At 45.1% G+C, this 20,654-nt stretch overlaps 1 protein-coding gene across 1 annotated transcript in view; it reads left to right on the forward strand.

Annotated features, from left to right (window-relative positions):
* The first annotated feature begins 381 nt into the window (after nucleotides 1-381).
* Nucleotides 382-20,654, forward strand: part of EHF (ETS homologous factor) — a 161,308-nt gene continuing 141,035 nt past the window's right edge. The window contains exon 1 of the mRNA XM_068261473.1: nucleotides 382-483. The gene's annotated coding sequence lies outside the window, so the exon portion shown is untranslated. The remainder of the gene's footprint in view (nucleotides 484-20,654) is intronic.

Consider the following 20,654-nt stretch of genomic DNA (forward strand, 5'->3'; position numbering starts at 1 on the left):
TGTTTTAGCTGATACACAGGTGCAGCCAGCACTACGAGTGTGTTCATTATGTGTGTCATGTTTAACTCACTCTCTATCTATTCATATAAAACTTTCACAAACACTTTACAAGTAAAGAGAAAGTTTAACTCACCTACCCCCCCCCCCCCCCCCCCCCCCCTCCTCCTCAGCACAGTTACTCCTGCAGCAGGCACCTGTCAGACCTGTTTCTGTGTCGCTCGCAGGTGCCAAATGCAAATGATCCTCATCCTATTTTATTTCTGTTATGATGACCGAGAGATATATAAAAGGAAGTAGGCAGGGAAATCCCCTGATTGGCTGTGACAGTCTCACTGCTGTGTGGCTGGCACAAATATTTAACAATGCTGTAAGTGTCAGCCTGTTATAGAGTGTTGTGTATGTGTGTGCGTGGGGTACGTATAGCCTGTGACAGTTGCCTATAGACTTTATTGTGGACGGGACCCACCGCCTAGCAGTGTGCAGGTAAGTACTGCTACCTCTCCTCTCTAGAATATTCAATGCATGGATAATACTACTTTGTCATCATGGGCCAAATTTAGAGAGGACCTGTCAACGGCAAAAAGCGCAATGAGGTGTCTAAAGGTTGAAGTGTCAGGTTTTAGTACTTTTCTGTATTTTCACAGGACGCTGACACACATCACAGGGTACTTTGAACAAGTCATACAACTGTCTAATTTTGAGGGAGAAGCTAAATGACTCACTAGCAGTTTATTTCTTACTTTTTTTTTGGAGGGGTGTTGGATATAAAAACTCAGAAAAACACCATGCAAATTGGACCACTTAATGCACCTGCAGAGCCTGTCTGAATCTGACAGTGATTTTGTGATCTTAGCATAACTTTAAAGGTTAAACAATTGTACTTTAAACTTTAATGGTACAATTTTTAACAGATTGTCGTATTTTTTTATTGGATTTTCGCATTGTAGCCCTATTTATGTAGCCAATCGTTTTGTTAAAGTGGACTTGAAGATAGATAGATAGATATATATATATATGAGTTTTACTTACCTGGGGCTTCTGCAGCCGTCCTATCCCGCGCCATTTCCAAACTATCCTCTGTTCCCCCACCGCGGTTCACTTTCTTTTCTAGCAGTCGCTGTCCACTTCGCCTGTGCGACCCTGGCCGTGCACGACCTTGTTCACAATCCCCTCGCCAGGGTTGCGCAGGCGCAGTGGATGTCGACTAAGGGCCTGTACACACTGCTGCGCTTGCGCTGCGCTTTTAAAAACGCATGTGTTTTTTAATCGCAAGGTCTTTTGAAAAATCTTGAAAATCGCAAAGACCTGTACACACTGGTGCAATGCGATCTTTCTATTTTAATGAAGGCTTTGCGATTTAAGATGTTAAAAGCGCAAGTGCAGCAGTGTGTACAGGCCCTTAGAAGTCGGTGCGAACAAAAGTGAGCAGCAGCGGGGAATGGAGGATTGTTTGGAAATGGCGCCGGACAGGACGGCTGCAGGGGGCTGGAGGATCGCTCAGTGATGGGGTGGGCACAGGACGGCTGCAGGGGGCTGGAGGATCGCTCAGTGATGGGGTGGGCACAGGACGGCTGCAGGGGGCTGGAGGATCGCTCAGTGATGGGGTGGGCACAGGACGGCTGCAGGGGGCTGGAGGATCGCTCAGTGATGGGGTGGGCACAGGACGGCTGCAGGGGGCTGGAGGATCGCTCAGTGATGGGGTGGGCACAGGACGGCTGCAGGGGGCTGGAGGATCGCTCAGTGATGGGGTGGGCACAGGACGGCTGCAGGGGGCTGGAGGATCGCTCAGTGATGGGGTGGGCACAGGACGGCTGCAGGGGGCTGGAGGATCGCTCAGTGATGGGGTGGGCACAGGACGGCTGCAGGGGGCTGGAGGATCGCTCAGTGATGGGGTGGGCACAGGACGGCTGCAGGGGGCTGGAGGATCGCTCAGTGATGGGGTGGGCACAGGACGGCTGCAGGGGGCTGGAGGATCACTCAGTGATGGGGTGGGCACAGGACGGCTGCAGGGGGCTGGCAGAAGCCCCAGATAAGTGAAACTCTTTTTTTACATATACAGTATATCCTCAGGTCCGCTGTAGAGTGAATCTGTAACAAAAGAAAGACAGCCCCTGGGTGGTACTCACCTCGGGAGGTGAAAGCCACTAGATCCTAATGAGGCTTCCCTTGTCCTCTTCACCCTCCGGGAGCCAGCGCTGGCAGTCCCCAAAAATACCAAGGATGGTCGTAATCAGCCAACTTCGCTACGCTGGAACTACGCGTATTTTTACGCAAATACGCTTCGCAATTTACGGCTATGTAATCAGAAACTTCACTACGTTTGCATTTCGTAGACTACGTGTTAAATTACGGAAGCTTCGCGTAGTGTGAAGCGTAGTTGATGTGACCGCTTATGCCCTTATGCGGAAAAATTTCTGCAATAATCTTCAACCTATTTGCAACTATAAACGAATCTAAGCGTACATTCCACCCTCCAATGCGGAATTGTATGTGTCTAAAAGGGCAATAATATTTCTGCGCATGCGCAATGATCCATATAGATGCAGTTACCACACGCGTAGTTGACTTCGCAATACATACGTCAACTACGCGTAGCGGGCGAAGCTTCGCATAGCGGGACAATGACTACGCGGAAATGCATACGTGTAGTTCTTAACCTTCGTCTATGAACTACGATGCGTAGTTGCGGACTACGAAAGGTAGATTCGCGCTGGCGTAGTTTACGAGCAACCCTGAAAAATACTGCCCACCAGCTTGTCGGCTGTGGTGCAGGCGCGGTATTGGCAGCAATATTTACCTTCCCAGCTCCAGCGCAGGCGCAGTAGCGGCTTTCCGATTGGGCTAAGGCTAGGCAGAAATTGCCGAGCCTGATTGGGTCCGCTCTACTGCACAGGCACGAGTTGGACTCGGGCTTCGCTATTTCCGTCGGAGCTCATCGGAAAGTCACAGACAGATGGTAAATATTTACATCACCGCTGTTTGGGGGAACCAGCGGTGGATCCAGGAGTGTGAAGAGAATGGGGGAAGCCTCATTCGCAACCAGAGACTTCCCCCTCGCGAGGTTACTACCCCCCAGGGGACTTTTTTTTTTTTTACATATTCTCTTTAAAGAAATTGTTCCGATTGGGTTTTTTGCTTAAATATGGCCACGAATGGTACAATTTTCAGTAAAGAATCGCAGAGGCAATCAGATAAATGCTATCAGTAATAAAATGTCATAATACATCGATTATTTCACCATCAACGAGCCAATCGGTACTTCCCATCCACACAATATACAATAATCATAAAAACGACAAAATTATCATCGAACAATCACCATTAGAATTGTTTGCGGTCAATATGGGACATCTACAAGGTTTGTTTATACCAATCCGATTGTATGTATGCTAAAAAATTGTACCGATAGTGGGAATCTTTAGTCTTGTGAATCGATTAAATAAAATATTTTCTTTCAGTCTCAATGCGCTTATTGGAAATAGAAACAATTGCTATAAATTGTACTGTGAATGGGCCCTTTAGCATAACACTTCTGATAGTTTATTACTTGAAAATTTTAATCAGGGGGTGGGGGGGACGGGAGGGTCACTATCGTCAGCTCTACAGGTGCCCATTAACAGTACAATTTTTTCATCAGATGCAATCTTTTGACGCAATTTGAACATTCGTAATTAATCGGAAGGCAATTTTCGATTGTTCCCATTAAGAAGGTTTTACATTCGGATTTGATCATAAAATCCAACTTTCGGATCAATGATTTTTCCTTTTCCAATCACCTAGAGAATCGTATCACATCGATTTGCACCACAAACGGCGCAGTTTTCTATACCATTAGATCTTAAAATGTGCATTGAAAAATCAAATCTGAAGGAAAACATTGTACCCTTAATGGGCACGTTTAATTAGATGTCTGCTGAAATGCGATCAAATCAAGTGGTGATGGGTGGAAAATCAATTGCAACTTTCTGATCGATTTACGATTGGGCGATAATTGGTTGTTTTCTGGATTGAGCTTTTACTGACTCATGTACCATGTGATACCGCTGAACCTCCGCACACAGTCGGTGTCAGTAAGTAATTCAGAGTCCATATCTGCAGCAAAGAACATAAACTGCAGTGACAGTGTATTGGACTATGATAGCCATCGATTAACGCAAGCACTTTGAGCTAAAGAAGATCCGGTTTATTGTCGAGTCAGTAATTGTGATATATCTTTCCTTTTTCCACTGCCGATCACTCAGGAATCATGGCATGACTTTGAAAAGTCATTGCCATTTCAACCTAGCTAGAGTCTCCTCTTCGATACGGTGACTTTCGTTACATGAGATTTGCTTGAAGCAGAACCCGTTTGGACAGATGTACGGGTAGGAGGTGCTGATATAGGGCTGGTGCACACCAGAGCGGTTCTGGAGCGTTTTTTAAAACGGTTGCAGGGGGAAAACCGCTTGGCTAATGAAAGTGAATGGGATGGTGCACACCAGAGCAGGTCGTTTTTTCCACAAACGCAAACTCGGGGGCTGCAGCATTTTTTAGATTTCTGAGGCGTTTCTGCCCCAGTGGTAAGTATAGGAAAGTGGAAAACTGCTCTGGAATAAGCTAGATCAGAGCGGTTTTCCAGGCGGTTTTGTTACATTAGCGGTTCAGTAACAGCTTTACTGTAACAATATATGTAATCTGCTACACAAAACCGCTCCAAAAACCGCTAGGCATGTGTAGAAAACCTCTCTGAGGGCCCGTTAACACTTGCTGGTCGCAAAACTCTAGCGCTTATGCTAGCATTGTGCTATGGCGATTTTTTGCGTTGAATGCAAAAAAATCCCCATTCACACTGCGTGATTTTTTTTTAGCGATCGTGTTTAGTGTTTCTATAGCACTAAAACGCGATCGCCGGGAAATCGCCTAAAAATGGTGCAGGCTATGCGTTTGCGTTTAGTGTTTTGGGGCGATTTGTGGCGATTAGCGCAAATCGCCCAAGTAAGAACGGGACCCTAGGGTTTCATTCCACTAGCGCTTTTAACAAGCGCTAGCAAGTGCTAGCAAGCGATAGCGTTTGAGCGTTTTGCGAAATCACGCCAAACCGCTTAAGTGTGAATGGGCCCTTAACATGCCTAGAATCGCCCTGAAAATCTGCTTCAAAAACCTCTAGCGTTTTGCAGATGTGCTCGAGGTTATTGGTGTGCACTGGGGCCGTAGACTTGTTTTCAAGCTATGAGCTCCAGGGATAGATCTGTATCCCTGCTCTGCAGCCTAGCTTGACAGTAATCAGGAACCAGTGTGCAGCCTGTGAAGGTGAAAGCTGTGATCTGAGTCAGGGAACTAACCCCGCACAACCAAGTCTGCAGCGGTGCCCATATGTTGGGTGTCAGAGACACGTTTCACCGGTAAGTTCTCTGCTACCTACACCTGACCGATCTTTGCCAATCAGATCCTCTGAGCTGGCTATAGACCACACAATCTTAATTGTACAATTTGATCACTTTCATGAAGTATGACAGCTAATCTGAAAAATCTGCTCAGTCTGTTGTCCCTGCATTAAACAGATGTTATAAGATTGTACAATCAGGATTCTGGCCACCCAGGTGTCCATTAACAGCACAATCTCACAAACGATCGACTATATGACCGATTGAATAGGGTACCATTAATGGTGTTGATTGACCACGAATGATAGTTCTATTGTTCCATCGATCAGAATTTCTGAATGATTATCCTAGTCTAATTAGATTGCTCCGTTGGTGGACCTGAAGGATTGTTTCCAATAGATCGCAACAATCAGATTGGACAGTCGATCTTTCAGGAAATTGGATCATTAGTAAGCAGTTTAAGGTAGCCTTCACACTTATCCCTGCAATTTTTGCGTATTTTGGTTGCACTTTGCAGTTTTTCAGGTTTTGGGGTTTTTTTGTAAATGAATTTTCGCACTGTGATCTTTCATGCATAATTTCTTAATTTATTAATTTATATGAACTTTTTGGTCATTAACTTCAAATTCACGTGTATATTCGTATACCGAATGCAAATTTTCTGGGTTTCTATTGGCTTTCATTGAATGCTATTCCAGCTTCGTATGCAAAAAAAAAAAGCTGTACTGACAGCCGTTTTTTAGAATTTTTTTTAGAAAAATGGGATCTAGAAATTTGCAAGAAAATGCAAATTCAATTCAATGCCTTTGTAGTACATCAGATGTTTGCAACAAACAGTGGCGTAGCAATTGGGGGTGCAGAGGTAGCGACCGCATCGGGGCCCTTGGCCTAGATGGGCCTCGAGGGGCCCACCATCAAACACAGTATTAGCTCTCTTTTGGTCCTGTGCTGGTAATAATAACTTCTGTAGTTGATTTGAATAGCAGTGATCATTAGCACACAGTTTCCCACCCCCTTCTTGCACCTCTGACACTGTGGATGTCCTTGATTGGTTTTGATGTGTTGTTGGTGTTGTATCAATTGTTATCTGTAGCACGCTTGGAGGGCCCCAAAGCTAAACTTACACCAGGGCCCACGGCTTTTTAGGTACGCCACTGGCAACAAATGCACATGGCAATCACCCATGACGCATATGAGTCCTATTAAGTGCAAAAATACAAATTTTCCTGTAGTTCTCAATCATTTTGATTCAATCTGCCATCAATATATTTACCACCAAAAGTGATGCAAACATAGCAATTACAGCCATGCCATATGCTATGGGGCCTTGGAGCAGAAGCGTGGTGGTTGTTGACTTACGTGACTGTACGCTGCATTATCCACTGCTATCTATAGGGTAGGGGAATGTGTCATCATTGATCATGTGTACCTACTGGGGGCGACATCATTATTGCCTGCAGACCAACCACTTTCCAGTCGAAAAGTTTATGATCAGTTTTGGAGAGTTTATGGAGTGGAAGCATGATTTGGAGAAGCTATCATTTATGGTTCATCTGACAGCTGGTCAGGAGTTTAGTAGTGCATTGGGCAGTACTGAACTTGCAAGGCAACATTGTGCTCGATGTCTGATCACAGACTGGCAGCAATCTGATCAAGACTAAGACTACTCTAACACTGGGACGTTGCGTTTTGATGCGACATTAAAGTCGCAACGCAAACTAAGCAACGTCCCAAAAACTCACAACGCAACTTAATGCCCCGTTATGGTCGCATACAGTAGAGCATACAGGCAATGAAAGTATGCTTCCAGTCATTACTGAGCATGTGCAAACAGTCCTACGCAGCCAATAACGTGTATAACGCACTGCATGCAGCACTTTCTAATAAGGCTACACGTTACACACAACCGCAACGTGTGCACTGTGAATGTCGCACAGACTTAGTATTGCTGTGCGTTACTCTGCGGTAAAACATTCTCTAACGTGCGACTTTAATGTCCCACTGTGAAAGAGGCCTGAATGCAGTGAACTGATTGCTATTCACCTTCTCGATTTTGGAGCGGTAAGAAATCGACCTTCTTTACTTAAGCCAAAATTGCCCTGTGTATAACCGTATAACATCTTGCCATTCTACGAGTTTGTCGCACAAGACCAGCTGTCAGTAACGATAGAGAGGTGGAGTATCTGACGGTGTGGTTATGGTAGTGGCTAGGTTGTATGGAACGACGCAGAATAATAGTCGTTTTACAATAATTGTGTGTGTGGCATGGTGGCTCGCAGCGCTGGGGTCCCCGGCTCAGATCTTGGCTATGACCAGTGATGAGCGCAATATGTAATTAGGATTTCATGAAATTTCAAATAATTTTTGTATTTACGATTACGATCATAATGGAGAAAACGCAATCATGAAAAATGATGTGAAATTTTGTTCAGTTACGTTCATACAATAATCAATTTCAGGGTGAATTTCTGTGTAAGACATGAAATTACGATTTCGTGTTACCCGTAATGTCTGTAATTTTGTGTGAAATGATTTCATGTTACCTGTAGTTTTGTGGAAACAAGAAATTACAATTTCCCTTTTGTGTCATTTTCGTAATTCTGATAAACGATGGAATTCGGAATGAAGCACAAAATTACGATTTATCACAAAATTAAGACACAAAATTCCGAATGACAAAATTCCGAATTACGATTTAATCTGATAATTACGAATTACAATTTTATGTCATGTTTGCAAATTTCATGTCACAATTATGAAAAGGCAACATTTCCGCTCATCCCTGGCTATGACATTACCTGCATGGAGTTTGTACGTTCTCCAACATGTTTGTGCGGGTTTCCTCCAGACACTGCAGTTTCCTCCAACATATTACTGATGATAATAATCCTTAGATCCACCTCTAAAATTGGCCTTTGAAAAGGAATGGACCATTAACAGTACAATCTCACAAATCATTGGCCATATGATCGATAATTTCAGAACTGTTCTTTTAATCGATTGCTTGATTGGATTGCTTATCATATTCCCCTCCATTGGTGGACCTGAATGATTGGTTCCAATCGATTGCAACGATCAGAAATTGGATCATTAATGGGCATCTTTAGACTGTAATGAAAATTAAAGGACAGGAGGACAACTATCGAAAAATTGTAAAATTTGAAATACATACAAATAAAATGTACATTTCTCCCAGAGAAAAAATCGACTATAAAATACTTTTTTTTCTAACTAGCCCATCTCCTCATGGGGGATTTTTTTTTAAATTTCTTTATTTTCAAAGGCACTTACTGAAATGCTGATAGTTTGAACAGAGTTGCCAATACAGGATATTATTCGTTAAGGTCTGGCGCACACCGAGCGGTTCCGCCTGTGAAAACGCTTGGCTAATGTATTTCAATGGGATGGTGCACACAGCTGTTTGAGGATTTTAGCAAACCACAAACGTGGGCCCTGCAGAAGCGTTTCTGCCTCAATGTAAAGTATAGCAAAAGCTCAAACCGCTCTGAAAAACGCCAGATCAGAGCTGTTTTCCAGGCGTTTTTGTTACAGTGGCTGTTCAGTAACAGCTTTACTGTAACAATATATGACATCTGCTACACAAAAACACTCCCAAAAACGCTAGGCATGTTTAGAAAACCTCTCTATGGGCCCGTTCACACTTAAAAAACGCAGAACGCCGGCGATTACTGCCGGCGTTTTGCGGGAGAGATTTTCCCGCGATTAGCGCGGAAAAATCACTGGACACTGCGGCGGTTTTGGAGCGATCGCGATTAGCGTGCTTTGCACGCTAATCACGATGGCTAATCGCGGAACGCTCGCCGCCGGCAAACCGCTGCATGCAGCGCGGTTGCGGTTTTCGCTAACCGCAACCGCGGGAGTGAGAACACTGCCACTCGCTACATTGTGTAGCGGTTCTTGCAGAACCGCTAGCGGTTTGCCGTGAGCGGGAATCGCATGATTCCCGCTCAGGTGAGAACGGGCCCTAAACATGCCTAGAATCGCTCTGAAACCTGCTTCAAAAATCTCTAGTGTTTTGAGGATCTGCTAGCGGTTTTGGTGTGCACTGGGCCTAAAAGCCGTTTAAAAGACAGGTAGTAGAGAACTTACCTTTTCAAAGTAGACACCGATTCTGTTGATTAGTAGTCAACAATACATTTATTCAATTATCCCACAGTGCTTTTTTTCATGCATTTTGCAGATTCAATCCTTCAGCAGGCAGTAACTGGAACAAACTATTGGGATTAAGTCAGGAAGCCAATCGCCTCTTAGGACTCGTTCACATTACACGCGTTGCCATCCGTATTTCAGCAATGCGTGCAGGAAACAGACACACGACATCAGAAGTGTACCAGTGCGCAAACGCATTCTGCACGCATTTTTTGGGCAAAACACGTGGCTGACCCATTCACTACAGTGAATGGGATCAGCGCCACCCAACGCATGCAAAAGCAGATGGCGTGGGATCGTACGTGTTGAGTTTCAATCGCACGGCCATCTGCGTGTGATGATGTGAATGAGGCTTTATGAAATGCAGTTGTTCAGTCCAACTGCCAAAATAGTGTGCAAACAGGTAGTGAAGGTCGAAACATCGCAAAATGGCGCAGGGAAATTTGCATGGACCATGGGCCGCCATGGACCGTAATGTGACAGAAACATTGTTCAATAGCTGGCACACGAATTGCATCTTTCCCGTGAATCCATGGCGGCCTGGAGGGAGTGAAGTTATTAACGTTTCCGGGACTTTTGCATGAGCAGGTTGAGCCATTTTTTTGGGTTTACCTTTTGTCCAAATTTCCCAGCGCTGTTTTTGCATGAATGCTGTGAAGGTGGCTCACATCTTTGCATAGATTTTTTCTAGGGAGTGTTTTTTGTAAAGAATAAAGGAAATACTGAGAATCACTCATGAGGAGATGGACTAGACAAAAATCTGTCAGATATGTCAACTATTTCCTACCTGCTGTAAGTGACAGAAACATTGGAAAATGCATTTTATGGTCTGTCATAATGTCATAACATAGTATACTGTCTCTGCTGCTTCCAGCAAAGTTTACTTTCTAAGAAAAGCCAGTGAAATAGTTTGCAAATAGTTTCAATTTCCTTCCTTACTTATGTGAGCGCGTGCCTCTTTTGTAGCTATTGCAGAAAGCGTGCGATGCGTCTTGTTGCCGTGACACCTGGAATGTTGTAAACGTTAAGATCCTACAGACAACTCTACATCTCCACGGCAACCTGCAGAATCTAAACGTTTTTCGTTTAGTTTCTATAACTGATACATTAAAACGGGGACAAAGCAAATGATAAACAGCCTCTGGGAAGTTCATGATTTGACACTTCTCCTTTCGATGATCTTGTCAGGGGGGTGGGGCTACGTTTTAGGGAAATTGGAAAAATCCCGATGTACGGACTGTAGCTAGACATGCAGAGATTTATTGTTGCAATCGAAGCCTAGGGGATTGAATCATTTTCTAATAATTCTGAATAGATTTTGAGTGACTGGACTGGACATGCTTTATCACACAGCAAAATGTGATAAAAACCATTACTGTTGGTACTGTGATCACTCAGTCCTAAAGCTATGCACGAATAGATTTCCACCCAATGTTCCAAAACGATTGATTGCTTTCCACCACACACAGCACATCAGTTTTTAACCCCTTGCCGACCACGTAACGCCGATTGGCCTGAAGTCTTGGGGCTGGGTTTTGCAGGAGATTGCATGCGCCTATGCGATCGCCACCAGGAGACTGTTAGACGGTCTATTTACTCTGTACAGCGCTGCGATCTCTGGCAGATCCTGGGCGGCAGAGAAGTGATCCGCTGTCATAGGCTGAAGCCAATCACAGCCGATCATGCTGATTGGCTGGCGGGGGGAGGGTTGGTTAAAAAAAAAATAATTAAAAAAATAGAGACATTTTTTGGGAAAATTAACAAATAAATAATTGTAAAAAAATAAATAAACAGTGTGGGAGCGATCACAACCCACCAACTGAAAGCTCTGTTGGTGGGCAGAAAAACGCGGGGGGGGGGGGAGGTAGTGGTTGGGGCGGTTTCACCTGTGTGCTGAGTTGTACGGCCTTGGAAGCCCTTAAAACTGCAGTGGCCTGATTTGTAAAGTGGCCTGGTCACGGGGGGGGAGTTTAAACTGTAATATCACCCAATTGAGCCATAGAGAAACATGAATATTACCTCACCTTGCACATCAGTTGTCCTTTCAGTTATAACTGACAGCAACTGATATATAACTGCCGGCAACTGATATAGTTCAGTTCTGATCAAATCTTGTCAGAACTGGAAGGAATCATTGTTAGAAGAAAATGCTGAGCTTCTGAGAGGAACTGACGGCGAGGTAAGTATGTAATATTCATTAGCTGGTACATCATGTGTGTATTTGAAATAACTTTACACGATCCAGGTTCACTTTAAATCAACTGCAGAGATGGCCCGAACGGTTCGCCAGTGACATTGTTCGTGCAAATCCGGCAAGTTCGATTCGCCCCCTATACCACATCATTGGGCTACACTTTGACCCTCTACATTACAGTCAGCAGACACATGGCACCCAATCAGGCTGCACTCCCTCCTGGACTCCCGCCCCCCCCCCCCCCCTTATAAAAGGCAGCAGCGTCAGCCATTTTCTCAATCTGCCTGCTGCCTGCTGCTAGTGAGAGAAGGGAGAGGTTGCTGCAGAGTAGTGTTGGGCGAACATCTAGATGTTCGGGTTCGGGCCGAACAGGCCGAACATGGCCGCGATGTTCGGGTGTTCGACCCGAACTCCGAACATAATGGAAGTCAATGGGGACCCGAACTTTTGTGCTTTGCAAAGCCTCCTTACATGCTACATACCCCAAATTTACAGGGTATGTGCACCTTGGGAGTGGGTACAAGAGGAAAAAAAATTTAGCAAAAAGAGCTTATAGTTTTTGAGAAAATCGATTTTAAAGTTTCAAAGGGAAAACTGTCTTTTAAATGTGGGAAATGTCTGTTTTCTTTGCACAGGTAACATGCTTTTTGTCGGCATGCAGTCATAAATGTAATACATATAAGAGGTTCCAGGAAAAGGGACCGGTAACGCTAACCCAGCAGCAGCACACGTGATGGAACAGGAGGAGGGTGGCGCAGGAGGAGAAGGCCACGCTTTGTGACACAACAACCCCGGCCTTGCATGAGGACAAGAAGCGTGCGGATAGCAATTTGCATTTTGTCGCCATGCAGTCATAAATGTAATACAGATGAGAGGTTCAATAAACAGGGACCGGAAACGCTAACCCATCACAGATGTTCATTGTTCATGTTACTTGGTTGGGGTCCGGGAGTGTTGCGTAGTAGTTTCCAATCCAGGATTGATTCATTTTAATTTGAGTCAGACGGTCTGCATTTTCTGTGGAGAGGCGGATACGCCGCCGATCTGTGACGATGCCTTCGGCAGCACTGAAACAGCGTTCCGACATAACGCTGGCTGCCGGGCAAGCCAGCACCTCTATTGCGTACATTGCCAGTTTGTGCCAGGTGTCTAGCTTCGATACCCAATAGTTGAAGGGTGCAGATGGATTGTTCAACACAGCTACGCCATCTGACATGTAGTCCTTGACCATCTTCTCCAGGCGATCGGTGTTGGAGGTGGATCTGCACGCTTGCTGTTCTGTGTGCTGCTGCATGGGTGTCAGAAAATTTTCCCACTCCAAGGACACTGCCGATACCATTCCCTTTTGGGCACTAGCTGCGGCTTGTGTTGTTTGCTGCCCTCCTGGTCGTCCTGGGTTTTCGGAAGTCAGTCTGTCGGCGTACAACTGGCTAGAGGAGGGGGAGGATGTCAATCTCCTCTCTAAAGTCTCCACAAGGGCCTGCTGGTATTCTTCCATTTTGACCTGTCTGGCTCTTTCTTCAAGCAGTTTTGGAACATTGTGTTTGTACCGTGGATCCAGAAGGGTATAAACCCAGTAATTGGTGTTGTCCAGAATGCGCACAATGCGTGGGTCGCGTTCAATGCAGTCCTAGGCCGAAGAGGTCATAGCCTAGGGTCACAAAACCTGTTTATTGGGCAATTTCAATGGTGGCGAGTCTGACGTACATAAATCGCAGCAATGGCCGTTAGCAACGTCTGAATCTCACGAAATGTCTCATTCAGGTAGAAGACATATTGTTAGACTTGGGCTCCAAAGATGGGTTCCCTACATCTCTGCAAACCAGAGTTACAGGGCTCCAAATTTGGTAAAATCCCCCATAGGCTTTCATTGGGCCTCCTATTTACAGTTCCAAAATCTCACATCTTTTCAAAGGGCAATTACTCAGCAGTGGCAAATTTTCTAGCATTGTAGGGACCCTTAGGGGGAACATGACTGGTGAGTTTCGGGCCCCTAGGCCGAAGAGGTCATAGCCTAGGGTCACAAAAACCTGTTTATTGGGGCTATTTCAATGGTAGTGATGCTGACGTACATAAATCGCAGCAATGGCCGTTAGCAAAGTCTGAATTTCACGAAATGTCTCATGCAGGTAGAAGACATATTGTTAGACTTGGATTCCAAAGATGGGGTCCCTACATCTCTGCAAACCAGAGTTACAGGGGTCCAAAATTGGTAAAATCCCCCATAGGATTTCATTGGCTCCCTATTTCACTTTCCAAAATCTCACATCTTTTCAAAGGGCAATGGCTCAGCAGTACCAAATTTTCTAGCATTGTAGGGACCCTTAGGGGGAACATGACTGGTGAGTTTCGGGCCCCTAGGCCAAAGAGGTCATAGCCTAGGGTCACAAAAACCTGTTTATTGGGGCTATTTCAATGGTAGTGATGGTGACGTACATAAATCGCAGCAATGGCCGTTAGCAAAGTCTGAATCTCACGAAATGTCTCATGCAGGTAGAAGACATATTGTTAGACTTAGATTCCAAAGATGGGGTCCCTACATCTCTGCAAACCAGAGTTACAGGGGTCCAAAATTGGTAAAATCCCCCATAGGATTTCATTGGCTCCCTATTTCACTTTCCAAAATCTCACATCTTTTCAAAGGGCAATGGCTCAGCAGTACCAAATTTTCTAGCATTGTAGGGACCCTTAGGGGGAACATGACTGGTGAGTTTCGGGCCCCTAGGCCGAAGAGGTCATAGCCTAGGGTCACAAAAACCTGTTTATTTGGGCTATTTCAATGGTAGTGATGGTGGCGTACATAAATCTCAGCCATGGCCGTTAGCAACGTCTGAATCTCACGAAATGTCTCATGCAGGTAGAAGACATATTGTTAGACTTAGATTCCAAATATGGGGTCCCTACATCTCTGCAAACCAGAGTTACAGGGGTCCAAAATTGGTAAAATCCCCCATAGGCTTTCATTGGGCCTCCTATTTACCGTTCCAAAATCTCACACCATTTCAAAGGGCAATGGCTCAGCAGTGGCAAAACTCACCAGTCATGTTCCCCCTAAGGGTCCCTACAATGCTAGAAAATTTGGTACTGCTGAGCCATTGCCCTTTGAAAAGATGTGAGATTTTGGAAAGTGAAATAGGGAGCCAATGAAATCCTATGGGGGATTTTACCAATTTTGGACCCCTGTAACTCTGGTTTGCAGAGATGTAGGGACCCCATCTTTGGAATCCAAGTCTAACAATATGTCTTCTACCTGCATGAGACATTTCGTGAGATTCAGACGTTGCTAACAGCCATTGCTGCGATTTATGTACGTCAGACTCGCCACCATTGAAATTGCCCAATAAACAGGTTTTGTGACCCTAGGCTATGACCTCTTCGGCCTAGGACTGCATTGAACGCGACCCACGCATTGTGCGCATTCTGGACAACACCAATTACTGGGTTTATACCCTTCTGGATCCACGGTACAAACACAATGTTCCAAAACTGCTTGAAGAAAGAGCCAGACAGGTCAAAATGGAAGAATACCAGCAGGCCCTTGTGGAGACTTTAGAGAGGAGATTGACATCCTCCCCCTCCTCTAGCCAGTTGTACGCCGACAGACTGACTTCCGAAAACCCAGGACGACCAGGAGGGCAGCAAACAACACAAGCCGCAGCTAGTGCCCAAAAGGGAATGGTATCGGCAGTGTCCTTGGAGTGGGAAAATTTTCTGACACCCATGCAGCAGCACACAGAACAGCAAGCGTGCAGATCCACCTCCAACACCGATCGCCTGGAGAAGATGGTCAAGGCTACATGTCAGATGGCGTAGCTGTGTTGAACAATCCATCTGCACCCTTCAACTATTGGGTATCGAAGCTAGACACCTGGCACAAACTGGCAATGTACGCAATAGAGGTGCTGGCTTGCCCGGCAGCCAGCGTTATGTCGGAACGCTGTTTCAGTGCTGCCGGAGGCATCGTCACAGATCGGCGGCGTATCCGCCTCTCCACAGAAAATGCAGACCGTCTGACTCAAATTAAAATGAATCAATCCTGGATTGGAAACGACTACGCAACACTCCCGGACCCCAACCAAGTAACATGAACAATGAACATCTGTGATGGGTTAGCGTTTCCGGTCCCTGTTTATTGAACCTCTCATCTGTATTACATTTATGACTGCATGGCGACAAAATGCAAATTGCTATCCGCACGCTTCTTGTCCTCATGCAAGGCCTGGGTTGTTGTGTCTCAAAGCGTGGCCTTCTCCTCCTGCGCCACCCTCCTCTTGTTCCATCACGTGTGCTGCTGCTGGGTTAGCGTTACCGGTCCCTTTTCCTGGAACCTCTTATATGTATTACATTTATGACTGCATGCCGACAAAAAGCATGTTACCTGTGCAAAGAAAACAGACATTTCCCGCATTTAAAAGACAGTTTTCCCTTTGAAACTTTAAAATCGATTTTCTCAAAAACTATAAGCTCTTTTTTGCTAAATTTTTTTTTCCTCTTGTACCCACTCCCAAGGTGCACATACCCTGTAAATTTGGGGTATGTAGCATGTAAGGAGGCTTTACAAAGCATGAAAGTTCGGGTCCCCATTGACTTCCATTATGTTCGGAGTTCGGCCATGTTCGGCCCGAACCCGAACATCTAGATGTTCGCCCAACACTACACGTGACCCGTTCGGCCAATCACAGCGCTAGCCGAACGTTCGGGTAACGTTCGGCCATGCGCTCTTAGTTCGGCCATATGGCCGAACAGTTTGGCCGAACACCAGCAGGTGTTCGGCCGAACCCGAACATCACCCGAACAGTGTGATGTTCTGCAGAACCCGAACAGTGGCGAACACTGTTCGCCCAACACTACTGCAGAGATAGGGAAAGCGTTAGTTAGCTCTTGTTAGCGTGCTCCTTGCTGATATTTGTTGCTGAAAAGCACCCCAAACATTTCTTTTGAGAGCTAATGTTCTTGTGAAGTTTTTTTTTTGTGTGTGTGCCACTGACACTGCATATACAGGCCTGTCTGTTGCAGCTGGCCCTTGCTATACTGTGCCAGGCCCAGCACAGTCAGTGCATACCTTTCACTGCATCTCTGTGACTGCACATTGTATTATACCAGTCAGTGCATACCTTTCACTGCATCTCTGTGACTGCATACTGTATTATACCAGTCACTGCATACCTTTCACTGCATCTGTGTGACTGCACACTGTATTATACCGGTCACTGCATACCTTTCACTGCATCTGTGTGACTGCACATTGTATTATACCAGTCACTGCATACCTTTCACTGCATCTGTGTGACTGCACACTGTATTATACCAGTCACTGCATACCTTTCACTGCATCTGTGTGACTGCACACTGTATTATACCTTTCACTGCATCTGTGTGACTGCACATTGTATTATACCAGTCACTGCATACCTTTCACTGCATCTGTGTGACTGCACATTGTATTATACCAGTCACTGCATACCTTTCACTGCATCTGTGTGACTGTACACTGTATTAGTCCAGTCAGTGCATACCTTTCACTTCATCTGTGAGACTGCACACTGTATTAGTCCAGTCAGTGCATACCTTTCACTGAATCTGTGACTGCACATTGTATTATACCAGTCAGTGCATACCTTTCATTTCATCTGTGTGACTGCACACTGTATTATACCAGTCAGTGCATACCTTTCAGTGCACTCTGTGACTGCACACTGTATTATTCAAGTCAGTGCATACCTTTCACTTCATCTGTGTGACTGCACACTGTATTATACCAGTCAGTGCATACCTTTCACTGCATCTGTGTGACTGCACACTGTATTATACCAATCACTGCATAACTTTCACTGCATCTGTGTGACTGCACACTCTATTAGTCCAGTCAGTGCATACCTTTCACTGCATCTGTGACTGCACATTGTATTATGGCAGTCAGTGCATACCTTTCACTTCATCCCCCCCCAATATGGACAAAATAACAGGCAGAGGCAGAGCCAGAGGCAGGCCACCCGGCAAGTCTGTTTGAGGTCGTAGTGTCATGATTTCGTGTGGCCCTCGACCAAAGTACAGTGTTCAGAAGGCACGTACCATCAACCCCCAAGATTGTCAGGACGTAGTTGACTATTTACCACAGAACACTTCATCTTCCCCAGCTTCCGCACAGAACCGTGACATATTTTCCTCCTCCTGCACTACTTGCTGATCCATGTATACACACGCAAGATGTTTTCAAGCACTTTACGCCTCCAATTTAGGAATGCAATGTGATTTCTGCCCTTTAGGGATTATAACCGTGCTGTGCATCAAATACGTAATTTTCCCTGTGACTTTTGACATGTATCCCACTCCGCCATGCCCCCCTCCAGGTGTTAGACCCTTTGTAACATCTTTCCATCACTTTTGTGGCCAGAAACAGTGTTTGTAGTTTTTCAAGTTCACCTGCCCATTGAAGTCTATTGTGGTTCGCCGAGTTCGCCGGTTCACCAAACACACATTCAGTCCATGATTTGTATGAAATGTACCTCATTTTAATACCAGTGTGTGGGGCTTAAGTTGAGTTTTTCTAGATGGACAGAATATATTTTTCTAGATGGACAGAATATATACTATCGAGGGATCATGACCCGATGAATGTAGGGTTACCTTCACCATCTGGAGCAGCAAGAGACCGCAGCACATTCTATATTTTTAGAGGGTGCGGAAAGAATTAAAACCCTTGCCGCCCCCATACCCTGATTGGCTGTCATTTGGAAAGATGACGTGATTGAATATGTGTCATTTTGGGCGATTAGTTGCGGTGCCTGAGTTTTCAGTGTTCTGCACAGTACAGACGGGTACACACCTTCAATTTTAATTGGCCAATGTTACTACATCCATGTAGTAGGAGGAGCAACATATTTTGAATACTATGAGCAGATTTTGTAGGTAAACTCTCATACTACATGAAGAGGGTAAAATTGGTCAGTGATTGGCCAATTATAATAGAAGTGTGTGTGAGGCTATGAACAGACTTAGCAGAAACGCTAGCGTTGCAGAAAACGCAGGTTTTTTGCCGCTAATAGAAGTCTATGAGCTGCATGAAAAACCGCATATGCATTTGTATGCATTTTCAAACATGCGTTTTTAAAAAAGCTGGTTTTGTTGCATGATATTCAAAAACACATCAAAAACGCACTGAGGCGCTCACTGAGGCGCTGAGCTGTTTCCAGACCCCCAATTGCTTGTGCTCCTGTTTGATTGCCTGAGGAAGCAGGATAATCCCGTGAAACGCGTAGCACCTAGGAGCACCAATAAATTGCCGATTTTTCGACTGAACATTGTGTTTTATATTGGTTCTTGGTCTGTTGGATGGGGGGCGAGTACGTCTCCCCCCAATTTTTAATCTTAGCATTGTTTTTACTCTTTTTGGCGCCTCTGGACCTCGTCCTTATTACATAATCCACCTATGGTGGCAAGGAATCTTCCTACTTTCTATCTACAGAGAGCGACATCTTATACCTGAGTGGGGTCAGGTTCTAATTCTCCCCACCGGCATATGGAGTGGTTGCCTAGGGGCAACCCGTGTTTGTGAGTATAACTTTTTTCAATTAACTCATTTTTGACTGTTTTGAAATACCGCACCATTTGGGCTCTTGGTCTTTTGTTTTTGTTTTTGATAATTTACCATGACCTAACATAACCCTGGCCCCACCCTCCCTCTACAGTTTGAGCTGTACAAACAGAAAGTATGTTTGGAATAGTCTTTGTGAGGGAAACTGATCCTTGCCTGAGTTTAGATATAGTTCACAACTATACTCAGTGGAGGACATTTATCAAGAGTGTCTGAGACAAAATATTGGTAGGTTTTTAGAAATCTGTGCAGAACTGTCTCAGACATCTTAAGAAATCACTAAATAGTGCAGTTTTCTTCTAAAACTGTTGTAAAATAGGAGGAGCTAGGAAGGTTTCTCAGTCAGTGCAGTGTGTGAGGGAAATTGCTGTCGCCGAGGTAACCAATACACCTGCTGTATTGCATCATTGCCCAGGACTGGTAGGGTTAAGCACAGAACAGCTTTACAAACAGGACACCTGGCAGGGGGGGAGGAGCCCTTCACAAATCATGCCTAGCCTGCACTGCTGCACTGTGTAGAACTGCTATAAAGCACTTCTTAATCTGCAGCAGTTTAGGGACGGATTTGCACTTTTCAGTAGTGCAGTTCTAGAAATTCACACTAAACTGTCACTATTATGTAGGATTTAAGAATCTTCTTATTATCATGCACAACTGTTCCTCTGCTGGTTACAACGGTTTAAGAAGAAAAAACTGTTGGTAATGCTTTGGTAAATCTGACCCTGTGAGTTGTTAGATCCATTCCTAAAGCTACGTACACATGGCTGATTTGTTTAAACGACAGGTTGTCAGACCCGCCTGCTCGGCGGCCGTTATGCCGACAGTTTCCTCGTGTGTGCAGTCTGTCGGCAGGCTGATAAGGCTGGTTTTCACCACGCGTATCAGTCAAAAACAGCCTTATCAGCCTGCCGACAGACTGTACACACGAGGAAACTGTCGGCAGAACGGCTGCCCCGTGGGCGGGTCTGACAACCCGTCGTTTAAACAAATCAGCCATGTGTACGTAGCTTTAGTCCTGTCAGCGCGAGAGTCTCCGCTACTTTGCATTGTTTATAATGCTGTAATCAGTGAGCTGACTTTCAAACTGATACTTCCTCTGCGTCTATCATGAATGCACGGCCTTAGCGATGTCACCTGTGTCTTCTAATCTCACGTCAGCCTTTATCTTCATGTTATGGAAAGTATTGCAGATAGTTACTTTGGTGCTACTCTATGGACTCTTTAGGGGAAAAACAATTTACATATATGTAGTTGTTGTTTCCTCCTTTTTTGGTCTCGCCAGTGCAATAAACTACAACCTGTGAGGTCATAAAACGATCTACCTTCAACGTGC

Source organism: Hyperolius riggenbachi, chromosome 11 (assembly GCF_040937935.1).
Source record: "Hyperolius riggenbachi isolate aHypRig1 chromosome 11, aHypRig1.pri, whole genome shotgun sequence".
Taxonomy (NCBI): Eukaryota; Metazoa; Chordata; class Amphibia; order Anura; family Hyperoliidae; genus Hyperolius; species Hyperolius riggenbachi.